Below are 16,252 nucleotides of genomic sequence, written 5' to 3' on the forward strand. Positions count from 1 at the left end.
AGGGTGTGGATAACTGTGGTCAGATCTGCCTTCCTGAGAAAGAGACGCAGCTGGCGCACTAGCCGAAGCTGTGCAAAGGCACCCCTGGCCACTGCCTCCACTTGAGCATCCAGAAACAGAGCCCAGTCCAGTATTATCCCCAAGCTGCACATCTGATCTTTCAAGGGGAGTGCAACCCTATCCAGTACCAGTTGAATACCCAGTTGAATTGTTCCATATCTAGCCCTAAACACTTGTGCTTCTGTGTAACCTCTACCATTACTACTAGTATTATTGGTAGCTTATGGAGTGGATTAACTATATAGGCTCCCTGAATTGGCAACTAAAGGGTGTAGTGATCTCCCCTCCCCTTTCTTAATTGGTAGTGGAGCATGCTTAGAAGGTCCTTGGAATCTTCTGGAGGTTTCAAGCCCAGCAGAAGCAGAAAGCTCCTGAACTGAGGGGGAGAAAAGATTTGGAAACCCTCTGTTTTATGAACTTGCTTCTTTATTGCAGGTAAAAGGGAGAGGGCCTTTCCTTTCAGAAAGAGAAGGGGAAATGGTTTTATGTAGGATAATATTAGTCAGACTCTGAAAGTAAGCAAGTTGGTTGGAAAGTAGATGTTGCTGTAGCACAATATTGCTAAAAGAAATTAATAATTATGTCAAATGCGTATTGTAATAGTTATTTGCATTTGTGCAGCAATGTAAAAGTTTAATGAGAACGTCTTTGGGATCTTCTGGAGGTTTCAAGCTCAGCAGAAGCAGAAAGCTCCTGAACTGAGGGGGAGAAAAGATTTGGAAACCCTCTGTTTTATGAACTTGCTTCTTTATTGTAGTTCCCCTTCAATCAGGTTGTGCACTAGTTTGAGACTCTGGACAAGCCCAACCAGCTCCTTGCACATCTGTCTTCTACATTTCAGCTGAGCACCCACAAGACCTCTCATAGGAGTGGTATGAACTGTGCAAAAGTGCTAGTGGGACAGTTTTCTTAAAAGAAAGAGACTAGGAGTTCGTGTTTGATTTGGTTTTATTTATCACGCCACAGGCTACTTTGTGGAAGGGCAGCTATCATAGAATAGCCCTATGATAACATTGTATGTATGTTTTGTGATTTGTACCATTTTGTAAACAGGTATCTTAAGCTTACCTTTATGTGTGCTTAAATGCTTATAAATCCTTGAGTTTGGCATTAGAATTTTTCTTTCTTGCAGCCTCTGGTAGAAATTCAATAAGGCTATTCACACGATTGCAGAAAATCAGGCTAGCCTCCACTAGCCCGATTTTCTGCAATTGTGAGAACCACTGGGCTCAAGTAGCCCACCCACCCCTAAAACCGGGTTTGCGGAGTGAGCGCTCCACAAACCTGGTTTTTTAAATTGTGAGTAGCCGTGGTGTGGCTCTGCGCCACGGCTACTCATGAGGAAACCTCCCGGAGGAGAGGTGAAAAGCCGCCTCCCAGCTCCAGGGTCTCGCCAGCATGCCCTGTGCACTCGCACAGGGCATGCTGGAGCTTCCAGGGGCCAATTGGCCCCCACTCCCCCCAGCCCCCAATGGCTCTGTCACGGAGCCGGCAATCGTGTAGGCAGCCAATCAGGCCACCCAGGGCTCCCGCCCTGCTCGTGTGTGGGGAGAGCGAGCTTAGCCCGCTCTCCCCGCTGAGCACTTGAAACCGAGTCTCACTGATTGTGAGACCTGGCTCACTGTCTTAGAAAATATAAAGACTTGAACCCCAAATCCCCATTTCTTGAGTAAGAGGGGTTACATTTGCATCTGCTGCTACCACTCATGTGAGGTCACTGCTGGGCCACTTCTAATCCTATTTTGCAATGGTACCCTGGCACTATGATGGATAAACCCCATCGTAGTGCAGCAAGCCTTGCTATTAGGCCATTAGTGAGTATGCAGGTGTACTTTCTATCCAGAACTTTCAATTCCTTTTCCTAAAAATTAATTCCAAGCAGTAAAATTATTGCACAGGATCACAGAGTTGGAGAGAGAGGACCAACCCCCCACTCAGTGCAGGAAAATCTGACCTAGATCATCTTAACTAGTTCATCCTTAACCTCTAGGAGAAGACCTCCAGTCTGGGACAGCCAACACCCAACCAGAGTTCCTTCAGATGTTGCTAAACTACCTCCCATCACCCCCAGCTATATTTATTGTTCATCCACATCTGCAGGAACGCTGGTTGGGAACCACAGCCCTAGGTAATTGGTTCCCTTGTTGAGCCACTCTTCCTGTTAAGAAGGTTCTGCTCATGTCCAGCTGAAATATCCCTCCTGTAATTTAAGCTCATTAGATTGAGTCCTTTCCTCTTGGACAGCAGAGAATGGCTGACAACCAGACTAATTCTGCACGTGCACAATGAAGTTGCATTAGTGCAAGACAGTAGCATAGATGCATGAAGTCATGGGGATGTTTGAAGTTGAACTCTTCTGTAAAGGTTTCCTGCAAAACAAGTGACAAAGATATTTTACAACAGGAGACACTTCACCTTGTTGTTGAAGCACAAACATGTTTGCACTAGTGCAGCATTAGTTTGGAGATTGGCAAACAAGTCTGTGCCCTTTTCTATGGATAGCCTTTCTGGTATTTGAAGAGTGCTATCATGTTCCCTTTCAGTCTCTGCTGGCTAAACACATTAGGGGTGTGCACGAAACGGATTTGGTTATTTGTTTTGAGCTTGAAATGAATAGCAAAATCCTCAATGGTTCATCAAAACAGCAGCCAAAGCCGGCTGTTTTGACGAATCAACTTCATCGATTCAAGTGATTCAGCCACAGGGAACAATGAGGGACTCAAGACACCAATTTTTCCCCCATGTGATGCAGCCAAGTGAGACATCCCTGCTGTAGGCGCTGGGCACCAGTCTGCTGCTGACATAGCTGCTCTTCTGGAGAAGTGCCACAAGATAGCAGCTTACTTACACTGGAGTAGAAAGTGTGGACGGATGCTCAAGGAGAAGTAGCTTGAGCTTAGTCTACCTAGACAACTGATCCCTTAGGATGTTCCAACCTGGTGGAACTCCACCTTTCTCTTGCTCCAGCACAAGATGCCAAATTGGGTTGGGAGTAGGGCATGATGGGTGCTACCTACCACCCAACCAACAAAAGAAATGGGCGGTTTTTAACAGATTACATCATCACAAACTACACCACTGAAGTGTCCCTACAACTGTACCCGATTTGGTTCATTCATATTGATCCAGGCATTGCGAAGTTGATGGTGGAGACACACACAGGGATGGACACACACACAGAGAGACACACAAACATGAATACGATGATGACGACGAATGCCTCCCCAGTCCAGGATGGTGGATGCCTAAATTTTTGAGGCACAAGAGATCTAACTTGTGGACCTCTATCTGAACCAAATTTAGTCCAGTTGTAGAGACAGTGAAAGGAAAGTAGGCTGATTAGTTCTTACTAGAACAACTTGTTTATGTCTCCTCCTATGCAGGAAAACATATGTTGCTTTTTCTGTTGAAATTAAGAAGCAAACAATAAGACACGAGTCAAACGGCTTGCTTTTTATTCCTGCTGATTATATTGTTCTAATCAGTATATATTTACTTCCTGTTTCCAGAAAGTAACTCTTGTTTTCTTCTTGCTGCAGTCAGTGGAAATCATAACCAATCCTTTTGGAATGAATAGAATTACGGGGGCATAAAACCAAAGAAATACTCGCCCAATTCTGGTGTAGTACTACCAGTTAACTTTATAACATTTGAATCCGTTAGAGGGCTTATCAAATCTGCCTCCAATGCATTTGTATTTCATACCTTATTCACCATAACATTTTACTCCAACCTGTTTACATAAATAGGTGACATAAATACACCCCTTATGCTTCCTTGATTTTTCCCCATCAACAAGTCACACAAGGCAAAGGTCAAATACCCACCAACCATCCTGACTGTGAAAGCAAAGCACACTCTTTTTACTTCAGTCTTTTTTTGCGGGGGGAGGGCATATTCAATGAAGAGGAATGTAGACAAATTAACCATTTGCTATTCATAGGCCTGAAGATGATGGCATAAGAACATAGGAAGCTGCCATATACTGAGTCAGACCACTGGTCCATCTAGCTCAGTATTGTCTACACAGACTGGCAGCGGCTTCTTCAAGGTTGCAGGCAGGAATCTCTCTCAGCCCTATCTTGGAGATGCCAGGGAGGGACCTTGGAACCTTCTGCTCTTTCCAGAGCGGTTCCATCCTCTAAGGGGAATATCTTACAGTGCTCACACTTCTAGTCTCCCGTTCATATGCAACCAGGACAGACCCTGCTTAGCTAAGGGGACAAGTCATGCTAGCTATTAGATGACTTGTTTTAATCTTTTTAAAAAAGATTTAATTGTGCTGCTTCTCTTGGATACATCCTACTAGAGATCTAAGGCTGCCATTGTGGCTTATCTGCGAAACGGAGCTTTGAAGTAGTGCTGGATTCTCTTCACGATCAATGACTATATAAGCTGACATTCAGTATATCAAATTGTGGTTGTTGTACTGACCTATAGCTGAACAAATCAATATATGATGTACCTATGCAAGTCTTATTGATTAGGATTTTATTTTTTATTGATAGTTTAGTATTGTTATGGTCAAACAAATAAATTTATGTAAAGAGCTAGTGGTATGATATCATGCAATCATCCCCCCCGCCCTCAGCTACTCATTCTGGGGAAATGTGGGATAGAAATACAAGTCAGTGGCATTCATTGTCTCTAAGTAGTTTGGACCTGAATATGCCACTTTTGATATATTTTCCATATAACAATATGTTACTATAATTATGTAAATAGCAGTGCCATTCTTTTGGACATCTGATTATCCAAATGGCATGGAAGACCATTTCAGATAACTGTAATTGTACTTCTCTACTTTGCTTCATGAGTTTAATGCTAAACGGTGAAAAATTCTACTAAATAAGGACACAAACAAAGACATGTGAAGGTATTTAAGATCTAGTCAGTCAAACATTCACCTTGGGAGCAGATGCATTTTCAGCAGCAGACGGAGTGTTAACAATGGATGCATAAGCTAAATTAACCATCTTGTCTTTGGACCTAGTCAATAATATAGTGTTCAGATAACAAGCTGATTTGTATCTTAGGGTTTCTTATTTTAAGACCATCATTATCACTGTGGGGTTGTTGGAAGGAGGAGGGAGAAACAAATTAGTTCCTCTTGACAGTAGTAGCACATAACCATTATTTTTGACTAGCTCTTTCCATTGCTTGTACTTTGTTGAAGTATTTTGATTCTGAATTGGAAATACTTTGGTCCAAATAGGCTCACATATTATCAAACAGCACCTTCCTGAAGTTTTGCTGGGGTACCATGGTGTGCCCAAGGAGACTTGCCCATGCCATTCTGATGCCATGTCAACCCCCAAATAGTGGGAAAGAGAAATAGGAACTTTAGGCTGGAGCAATGTGAGAATGTATTGAAACAAATAAAACTGTGGCTTCTTCAAGAGCATTTGTTCTATATACTCTCCTGTTTTGAAGAAATGTTCTCTCAGAGTTCTAGTTCTCAAAGGAAACATTGCTCCTCCATTTACAATCCCCGCATTGAAAATACAGAACTGCCATTGAAAATACACACATTGAAACTTGAACACACACACCCCACCATTCTGATAAATAAAGTATTCATTCAGCCCCAGATTGTTAGGCTTCTCTCTTTACTATTTTTGGTGTGGCCCAGGGGTGGATCCAGGGGGTGGGGTGCAAGGGTTCAGTTGCACCCCCTGTGAATTGATGTTGAGTCTCTTGGACATCAGCAGTACCAGTGAGTTAAAAAAGGGTTAACTTTTACCCCAGCCCTATTGGTTCTCCTGGAGACTTGTCCTCATCCCCCACTTGGAATATGTATGTAACTGCAGAGCTGAGAAAGTTGGCTGTTGGACTCCCTCCAAGGAGGAAAGTAAAACATTTTGTAAAAACCAACCCTTTGCTGTTTGTTTGGTTTGTGCATGATTTGTTCCCCTTGGTCAAGCTGCCGTGTTACTCTCCCGCCCCTGAACTTTGTGTGTGTGTTGTACATATGAGAGAAGTCCCATTGTGCATGTGTGAGAGGGTGAGTATTAAGTTTAATTTTTTTTTCAAAGTATACCAAAACTGTCCTAGTGCAAACTTGTAAGTAGAACCCTCCCCATCCCCACAGTATACCTTCTTGTGAGGAAATTAGTGAAAAAGTATTAAAAGCTTTGAAAACAATGTGGGGTGGGGGGTGCTCTGATAAAATTTATTTATTTTATTTAACATATTTTTATTCCGCTCCAAAAACATGGATCAGTTTTTGTGTTTGTTCCTGAAGATACACTGCTTATAACTCTAATCTGGTCTCTGTGTGTGGGTTTCTTTCTCCCCCTGCCCCGCCCTTATTAAAAATATTTATATGCTTCTTTTTTAGCAACAGAGTTCTCAAAATGGCTTAAATAGCAAAATATGAGAAAATGGTTCTCTTAACATGTTTCCCCTTTTAAACCTTACTATTTTATTTTATTTTGCCTTTTGCTTGTAACATGCTCCCCCACCAAAAGTCTATTTTTGTACACTTGCTTCAAAATAAGGCTTTGCAAATCAGTTCACAAGAATCTCATTTTTAAAACTCCCTTGCCCATGAAATGATTGGTTGTCTTTAAATTCTTAAAAATTGGGGTAACTCCATATATGACATTCTGCTGTCCTATTTGAAATCAAAATGATTAGATGATCCTCATCTAGTGGATGATCAGCATCCACTAAATCTTCCTGCTAGATCAGCAGGAAGAAGGACCTCAAGTGTCTTTTGATGTCAGAGACAATGCAGCAACCTGTGACCCATCACCTGGTGGCCCCTGCTCCTTCTGGCAGCAATAGGCCTAGTGTACCCTTGATTAGAGGCAGCAAGGGATCTGGTGGTGGCCCCAGAAGGAACCAGCAGCCCTAGTACCACCACCAAAATTGTCCCGGACCAATAGCAGCATGGTGTGGGATCACTTTTTGCTCCTTCTTGGTGACCCAAACCATGCTGCCTGCATCCACTGCAGGAAACAGATCAGCAGGGGGAAGGAATGCTGCAGCACCTGTGATGGCATCACCCAACGGTCCCCCTACTCTTGCTGGCAGCAATAGGCCTGGTGTGTCTTTGAGCAGTAACAATGCACCTGCTCCTACTCCCAAGCAGGGGATGTTGCTTGCGTGGTGGGTGCAGTCTGTGACAAGCGGTCTGTTTGCCCAGAACCTCATCTCATCACCCGGACCATTGCTGAGATGATCGCTTTGGATGACCAACCATTCCAGATGGTGGAGTACACCAGCTTCCACTGGCTGCTCCAACTGATTGCCCCCACTATAATATCCCCTCATGCACCAGCTTCAGCAAGCGAGTGGTGCCCTCCCTGTACCAGGCATGCAGGGAGGCCATGTTGGGGCTGCTGGACACCAGCATGCACTTCACTGTGGATCTGTGGCAGTGGGCTGCATGCTGCTTCCCTGTTCCTCATGGTGCACTGGTGGGGCAGGAGAGAGAGATGGGACATCTGCTGCTGATGGTGTGGCCAGCCCTTCCCATGTAGCAAAGCAAAGGTGGGCTGTGCTGCATGATGAGGTGTTGGACCCTAACCACATGGTAGATGAGCTTTGGTGGCCTGGATCACCAGGTGGAGGGATGGCTTTCCAGGGCCCAGCACCAATCTGAGGCCATGGTGTTATCCATGGGCGGGCAGGCAGGGTGTTGTGGCATGGGATTTATACACATTTGAAAAGAGAGGAAAGAAGAATTCTTCTCATGGTAAGAGTCAGCTTTTTGTATCTTCTTGTCAGACTACTGGTTCATCTAGCTCAGTATTGTCTACACCAGGCCATGACTACTCTGTCCTCCTGTCTCTATGGCAGGCAGGCAGGATGGAAGGAAGGTTTGTCTTTGTGGTTTTCTTTTCTCATTCCTGAGTATAATATGCTCTACTATTGCTGCTATAACTATCTTGTTTTGCTTGCTCTCAGATTGACAAAAGCAGGACTTGGGTGCCTGTCCGCCTTGAGGTTGTTTTGTTTTGTTTGTGAGCTACTGTTGTGGCTAGAAATGGTCAGTGACAGCTCCCTTTCTCCCCCCCCCCCGTAATATTTTTTGGTGATTGCTGTTATAGGCTCCATGTCTGGCCTTGAGACTAACTTGTGATTCACTCACTGCTCTGATCTGCTCTGCAATCTTCATTGCAAGGTGTACACAGTCAAAATGTGGCTGAAGATGCTCTAGTTGAACTTATGGCTATGCTTGCTGCTAAGGATGCTACTGGGGCAGCTGTTGCAATGCCTAGTAGTAATGTGAGGAGTCATAATTGTATACGTATGAGAGAGCAACTTGTGCTAATGATGTTACTGCAGCGTAGGCAATGTGGCTTGCTGTGGATTCGGGGTCAGTGATTCCTTTTTTGGCCATTTTTGGACTGTGTTTGAAGTGTGTGTTCCTTGTCGAGAGGGGCAGATTTTCTTTTACTGTGTGATTCTGCAGTGTTTTTAAGACAAGGTTGCAAAATTGTGCAATCTGCTTGTTCCGGCGATAGGGAACAATGGGGAACTTGAAACACCCCATTGTTTCCCATGGTTAGCTCCTAGGACACCAAAGTGGGTTGGGTGGTATGGCATGATGGGTGTTACCTGCCACTCAACCCACAAAATAAATGGGAAAGTGGACAATTTTTAATTTTTTTAACCTTCCCCCCCAAACCCGTAGGACCCTACTAGATTTTTTGGGGGGAACATTAAATTGTTTTCAAATTGCCCACTTGCCCATTTCTTTGGTGGGCTGGGTGGCAGGTAGCACCCATCATGCCATACCACCCAACCCACTTTGGTGTCCATGGAGAACAATGGAGTATTTCGAGCTCTCCATTGTTCCCTATGACTAAAACACTTGAAGCATTTTCAGGTTGTTTCACCAAAACAGCTAGTTTGGCCGCTGTTTTGACTAAACATTTCGAGTATTTTGTGTTTTGTTTTGAGTTTGAAATGAAACACAAAATCTGTTTTGGGCACACCCCTACATCAGAGTGTTATGGGTGCATGCAGAATGGCTGTGTGTGTGTGTGTGTGTGTGTGTGTGTGTGTGTAAGGCTGCAACCCCATACCCTCTTACCTGGGAGTAAGTCTCATTGAATTCAATTGGACTGGCTCAATCTGGAGGGGAGAGAAGTGCCCCCTTCTCCCCCTCTTCCAGATGCCCATTCAGAGTGTGCTTGTTGTGCAAATTGTGACATGCCTCCTATTGTGGAACCTCTTTCTCAGTCCGTAGATATTGCAGGAAATGATGCAAAACTATCTACTATCCTTGCTATAAAGTGTAACTCTTGCATAAGCAGACCAAGAGTGCAACAGAATGAGCAAGTCTGAGCATCTGCTCCGTGATATTACATTCTTACAAGGGTGTAACAAGGGTGTCATTGCATTAGTGCAGCTTTAGACTGGATGTCAGCCATCATGTTTACAGTTCTCTGAAGTCTGGCACTTCTAATAAACAGTGAGAGAATAATAACTAGTATTCTTTATATTATGGGTAGTGTAAAATTAAATAAACTTATAGCAAATACATTATTAACTAGGAACAGAAGTGAACGAAAAAGCTATTTTTGGGTTCTCCAAATCCTGTGCAGTTATGCTCTTAAACACGCTTGGAAGGGAGCTTCATTTAAATGAAGAGATTTTGGTCTAAGTAAATGTGTTTAAGATCTAGATGAGAGTCAAGTAAGTACAGTATTATTATCTTCATTTTAATGAAAGGCACAATGAAGTGCTGCAAGAATGTCATGTGAGCAAGGTCATTCAGTGAATCTGGGATTGAAAAGTCCATTACTCAAATGCTTATAAGATGTTGGATTTCACCAAGAGTTAGGGAGAGGGTGGGAAAACAATAAATGAAGAGAAATTACCTCAGTAATGGCCACCCATAGCAAAAGATGTACAGTTGCCACCTGTTATTTTAATGGAGACAAATTATGTGATAATGTAACACAGTACTTAGCAGCACAGCAACCCAAAAGAGTAAATAACACACAATTGCTACCCATTACTCTAATAGCATCAAGACTACAAGAAAGAGAAAAACATGATTAAGAGCTAATGATAAAGAGCTTTCTCCTCAAAGATAAAGCTTTATTGGACAGGAAGGTTGATTCATACTTCTATTCACCATTGTCGCGCCAGTAAGGAATAATTCTCCATCAACAGGGAAAAAAATACAAAGAAATAGCTGGACCAGAGGAAAGTATTTCAAGCCCTCATATTTCATATCTGCAACAGGAAAGTGCTAGTTGATTAGTATATAGCATATGCAATCTCCACCGCTGCTCAAGTCAATGTACAATGTGAAACAACATATCTTACCACAACAAAGGATAGGTCTCACTCTCTGCATTTCCATAGTGACCACCAGCATCTTTTCTGTAATGTCTGAAGGGCATTCAGGTATTGGTAAACATGCATACAGAACTGCAGCCAATCCTGGCTCTCAGGGATGTGTTTGCCATAGCTCCGATCCAGAAAAGATTAGCTGCAATTGATTGGAATGATTGATTAAATGCCGTCAGGTCGGTGTTGACTCTTAGCAACCACGTAGATAGATTATCTCCAGGATGATCTGTCTTCAACTTGGCCTTTAAAGTCTCTCAGTGATGCATTCATTGCTGTCGTAATTGAGTCCATCCACTTTGCTGCTGGTAGTCCTCTTCTTCTCTTTTCTTCAACTTTTCCCAGCATTACAGACTTCTCAAGGGAGCTAGGTTTTCACATAATGTGTCTGAAGTATGAGAGTTTGAGCCTGGTCATTTGTGCTTCAAGTGAAAATTCTGGATTGATTTGTTCTATGATCCATTTATTTGTTTTCCTGGCTGTCCATGGTATCCTCAAAAGTCTTCTTCAGTACCAAATTTCAAAAGTGTCAATACTTATTCTATCCAGTCCAGCTTTTGCATACATAGAGTGTCACGGGGAAATCCATTGTCCAAACGATTGGCACTCCCTTCTCAGAATTTGGGGGATTTGTTCTTCTGGATTAATCATTCAGGATCACATTTCCTATTTTGTACTGGTAGATAAGCCTAAATAAATAACTTGGATTGTGAGCCCTTTCTCACAAGCCTGTGAGTGGGCTTGAGGGCGGCCAGTAGAGAAGGTTGCAGCAGCTTATCTTCCCTGCAGATGATCCAGAAGAGTTGCTGGACGCATGGACTATGCACCCAGATGAGTTGCTGCTGCCCTAGGCAGCACAGAGATATGGGGATCGGGACGTATCATCCTGGCCCCCAGAAATCCCACAATGCATCATGCAAGTGTGCAGTGCACTGTGGGGATCCATACAGCGATGGTTGGGAATCCACTCCTGTGTCAGCGCCGGCTGGGAGCAGCCAGTGATGACACATGAGCAGTCAGCCCAGGTTAAGCGTGCTCTCGCACCCTTAACCTGGGCGCGGCTCTCTAACTAGCGGGCTCTCTAGGCAGGTTTGCCGCTGAAGTACCGCTGGGAGCAATGCAGCTCCTGGCAATTCTCACAGGCAGTGAAGCCTTAGCTGCCCTAACCTGATCTTGGCTGCTCATGAAAACAGCCTCTGAGTCTTCCTGGCTTGTCTTGGAGATGGTTAGAATTTAGGAGTGTAATCTCAGTGAATCATCTGTCTTCATATATATGTTTGTTTATTTATTTAATTAACACATTTTATACCGCCTCATATGCAAGTCCTTAGATGGTTCACAATGTAAAAACACCGCAATTAAAACTTTTATTTATTATTTATTTATTGAACATACAGTATATACCACCTAGTATAAAAATCTCTAGGCGGTGTACAGAATTAAAAACACAAAACATAGCACATTTAAAATTCATAAAAAGATAAAATCATAATAGATAAAAACACATTAATAACACATCAAAATTTAAAAAATGAATTTTAAAAATTGTTTTAACACAATTAAAACATTGTAAAATACAGATAAAACCTCTAAAACATAAAACTATAAACTAAAAGCCTGACTAAACAGGTATTAAACACACGAGTACTTATTGATATAAACTATAATGTCAGAAGTAAAAAAAAACCTAATGTAAAAAACCTATTGCCTTGTTGATATTACCATTTTTAATGCTAATGTGTGTTTTACTTATTAATGAATGAAAATATTAGTTAAATAGGTATCAGTAAAATACAGATTGTGATAAATGACAGTCAGTAAATAATGCTACATGCTGTTTTATAGTTTATAATTCTGAAACTGCAAGCTCAGATACATCACAGGGTAGTATGAATTTAGGGATTGACATAATTGTATGCAATTAGTTCAGCAAAATGAAATTAAGAGATCTTGTGCTCTGGTTGGGAGACACTTAATTGCTGATTAGCTGAGTAGAAGAAACTGATGCACTCTTACCAGTTAAGTGGAAGAAATTGTCAAGATGTTGATATTTTCCAGGGGTTGTGGTGGTTCCAAGATGTAAAATAATTGTATTTGTGGGGGGCGGGGGGAGGACTGCAGCTTCATTTCTTCTATAGACATCAGAGAATTTCTTGTCACACTATAGCTGTGCTAAAAAATAAGTCCAAAATATGTCAGCCACGACACTGTGCAGTCAAGGCCCATGAAAGGTTCTAGGCCTGGAGAAGAGGATACTTATGGACCTCAACTCCTGACCTCCACCATACAGCTCCTTAAGGACTTCCCCGTTCACACTTTCAAACAGCCTTCCTGTCTAAAGTGTGAATCTTACACAAGGCTCTCCATTCTTATTGTGCCTGAAGATTCTAGTATCACAGATTTACTGTGCATCTACCTGTTATAATATGTATTCAAGAAAAAAGGGAATCCATGTAAGGGTAATATCAAAACTGCAACAAATAAATTTGGATATGTATATCTTGCTGTGGGCACAGCCCATAGATGCAACTAGGTACGTGCACAACAATCACCACACACCAATCATTAAACACTGCCGCACACCAATTATTACTCAGTGGGAGGTTCTGGCACAGGCCAGGGTCAGGGAGAAAGGAGAGCTCTTTTGAGCCCTTTGCCAATCGCTTTCCATTTGCAAGCTGTGCATTTTGGAGAGGGGTGGATTCCCTTTGTACCTGGAAGGAGAAGGGAAATTTCTTCACTCCTAGCTTCCACATTTTGGTCAATATTGAGCCCCAAACAAGGATAACAAACAGGTAAAATTGCAATCCTTTTTTAATAAAATAAAATAAAATGTGCAGTTGCTGTACCAATGCATTAGTCCATATTAGAGAGGATAATATTCTATGATTATTCCAAATTATAGCAGACCATATGCAATCTGGAGGAATTAATAATATTAATCCAGATGTCATCAGCAGTGGACCATGTTTAACACGATCTATCCTGCTCACTTTTCAGAGTCCCTTGCTAATTTGCTCCAGAGGGCATTTTCATTATGTATGGGTCTTTCCTATGAAAGCAAGACAGTAAACAGATGAATTATGCCAGACCACTTTTATATTTATTCTATTTATTTATTTAAGAGTATTTTTATACTGTTTTCTGCTTTGGGAAAATACTAAAAAAGGGCTCACAGAATATAAATCAATATCACAATACTATATTAAACATTTAACACAACGATAGACAACAATTTAAAAACATCAGGAATCAAAATTTTAAAACGGCATCAGCACATTAGTATGAACACGCAGCAACCAAAAAAGAGAGAGGGAGGGAGGAAAGTGAATTCCCCCCCAGCCTGCTGGAAAGTGAGCAGAGATGAAGCCAATGGACCTAAGTTGGAAAGTCCACTGGCTCCACCAATCTTGGTACCACCACAGAGGAGGTCCTGTTCCTCATGCCCACACAACACACTTCAGATGGCAGAGGGACCCTGAGTAGAGGCTCTGAGGTTGACTTCACTGCTTGAGCAGGTTTGTATAATATAATTTTAGATCATGATGGTTTTTCCCTATCTATGTCTCGTTCTTCATAGCACTTCAGTTCCATATTGCTTTATCCTATCACAGTGGGTCAGTGTGTATGTTGCACAGCTGGAACTTAAATCCAGTACAAGGATTTCTTACAGTTCCATCATGCTAGGTCAAGCCCTAGTTCCCCCCATCCTTTTCCAGCCCATTAATCCATAACTGACCAGGAGAGAGATATCAGGGTCATGGTAGATAGCTCATTGAAAGTGTCAACACAATGGGGCGATTCTCATGACCAACAAAAATCGGGCTAGGAGAGCCTAGCCCGATTTTGGTTGGTCGTAAGAACCACCAGGCTCGCAGCCGAGCCCGGTAGTTCTTGAGCGGGTAACCTGCTCGAGAACTCCTGCTAAAAAGCAGGTTTGCGGAGCGAGTGCTCCAGCAAACCTGCTTTTTAGGCTCGTGAGTAGCCACGGTGCGGCTTCACACCACACCTACTCACAAGTAGACCCCCGGCTGGGAGGCGAAAAGCCGCCTCCTGGCTCAGGGGTCTCCCCAGTATGCCATGCACGCTCACGTAGGGCATACTGGGGCTTGTGGGGGCCACGCAGCCCCTGCTCCCCCAACCCCCGCCGGCTCCGTCACGGTGCCAGCCATCGTGTGGGCAGCCGATCCGGCTGCCCAGGGCTCCCTGCCCGCTCATGAGCGGGGAGAGCGGGCTTAGCCTGCTCTTCCCGCTCACCAAACTAAACCGGGTCTCACTGATCGTGAGACCCGGTCCAATGTGTAGCAGCTGTGAAAAAGGCCAATTCCATGCTTAGGAAGGGGATTGAAAATAAAAGTGCTAATAATGCCTGTATACAAAACTATGGTGTGGTCAAACTTGGAGTACTGTGTACAGTTCTGGTCACTATACCTAAAGAAGGACATTGTAGAGTTGGAGAAGGTGCAGAAGAGGGCAACCAAGATGATCAGGGGCTTAGAGCACCTTCCTTATGAGTCAAGATTACAACACCTGGGACTTGAGGGGAGAAATGATAGAGGTCTATAAAATCATGCATGGCACGGAGAAAATTGATAGAAATTTTTCTCCCCCTCTCATAATACTAGAACCAGGGGACATCCCATGAAACTGATTGCCAAGAAATTTAGGACCAACAAAAGGAAGTATTTTGTCACAGAATGCATAATTAACCTATGGAATTCTCTGCCACAAGATATGGTGACAGCCAACAGCCTGGATGACTTTAAGAGGGTTTTAGATAAATTCATGGAGAACAATGGCAACTAGTCTGAGGGCTACAGGCCACCTCCAGCCTAAGAGGCAAGATGTCTCTAAATACCAGTTGCAGGGGAGTAACATTAGGAGAGAGGGCATGCCCTTAGCTCTTGCCTGTGGGCTTCCCAGAGGCATCTGGTGTGCCACTGTGTGAAACAGGATGCTGGACAAGATAGCCCTTGGGCCTTATCCAGCAGGACTGTCCTTATGTAAAGGAGAATACAAAATGATCGGCATAAGCTGAAGTTTGGGTTAAAGGAAAGCTCCTAGATTGCTTCAGTGGTTCTGTTCTATTTTCTTTTTTTACTAGTTTGTAGGGGAATGGGGGATCAGCCCCTTCCCCTTGGGTTCAACATGCAGTCTTGGCCATAACTCGTGAGTGGAAACTTTCAAAGAGAAACAGGGAGGAGCTCAGTACATTCTCTTCTCCCAAGCATTACTCTCTCATGAAACATGTATGTAGGCTAGAGGGCTATTCCACCCAGCCAGATTGCTAGATCCATGCAAGGGTCCCCAGGAACACCTTTCCTGGTCCCGGTGACTGCCACGAAGCAGGAGTCCAAGTGCTCCCTCTGACAGTCTGGTCTCCCTGCAACACACATCCAGGGTGTTGTTGTTGTTGTTTTGCCCCATATAGCCACCTTTCTTTTTGCCCCAAACAGTGCCAGGGATCACAGAAATCTGCAGGTGCTCTGCCCTGGGATGCCCCATGGCATCCGATTTATATACGCTGCATCGTTGGTCCCAGCCTGGCCTGTCTGGCTGTGGACATGGGATCAATCCCTGGTCTGTCCCAGCTTTGACCACCTGAAACTGCTCAGACACATGGAGCGGACTGACCTGCTTGGAGTCTGGAAGGGTCAAGTGGCGTTTGGAAGGTATGAAGTAAGTTCTATAAACCAAAGATACTGGGAGCCTTACATTAGCGTGGCCCCCTATAGTTGGATGGCCTTCCTCGTGTGAGTGCAGTCCAATGGAGACCCGAAGCTCATGGTGCTTCTGGTTCTCCCCAGTGGACTGACCCTCTCATGAGAGTGCTTGTCCCCAGCAAACTGGTGTGGGGGCAGTAGTGTGTTGCGGCTTC

At 43.6% G+C, this 16,252-nt stretch overlaps 1 long non-coding RNA gene across 2 annotated transcripts in view; it reads left to right on the plus strand.

Moving 5' to 3' along the window:
• The first annotated feature begins 374 nt into the window (after positions 1-374).
• Positions 375-16,252, plus strand: part of LOC128341988 (uncharacterized) — a 65,706-nt gene continuing 49,828 nt past the window's right edge. For both annotated transcript variants that reach the window (XR_008314706.1, XR_008314707.1), the window contains exon 1: positions 375-495. This is a non-coding gene — a long non-coding RNA (uncharacterized LOC128341988). The remainder of the gene's footprint in view (positions 496-16,252) is intronic.

The sequence above is a fragment of the Hemicordylus capensis genome, chromosome 2 (genome assembly GCF_027244095.1).
Source record: "Hemicordylus capensis ecotype Gifberg chromosome 2, rHemCap1.1.pri, whole genome shotgun sequence".
NCBI lineage: Eukaryota > Metazoa > Chordata > Lepidosauria > Squamata > Cordylidae > Hemicordylus > Hemicordylus capensis.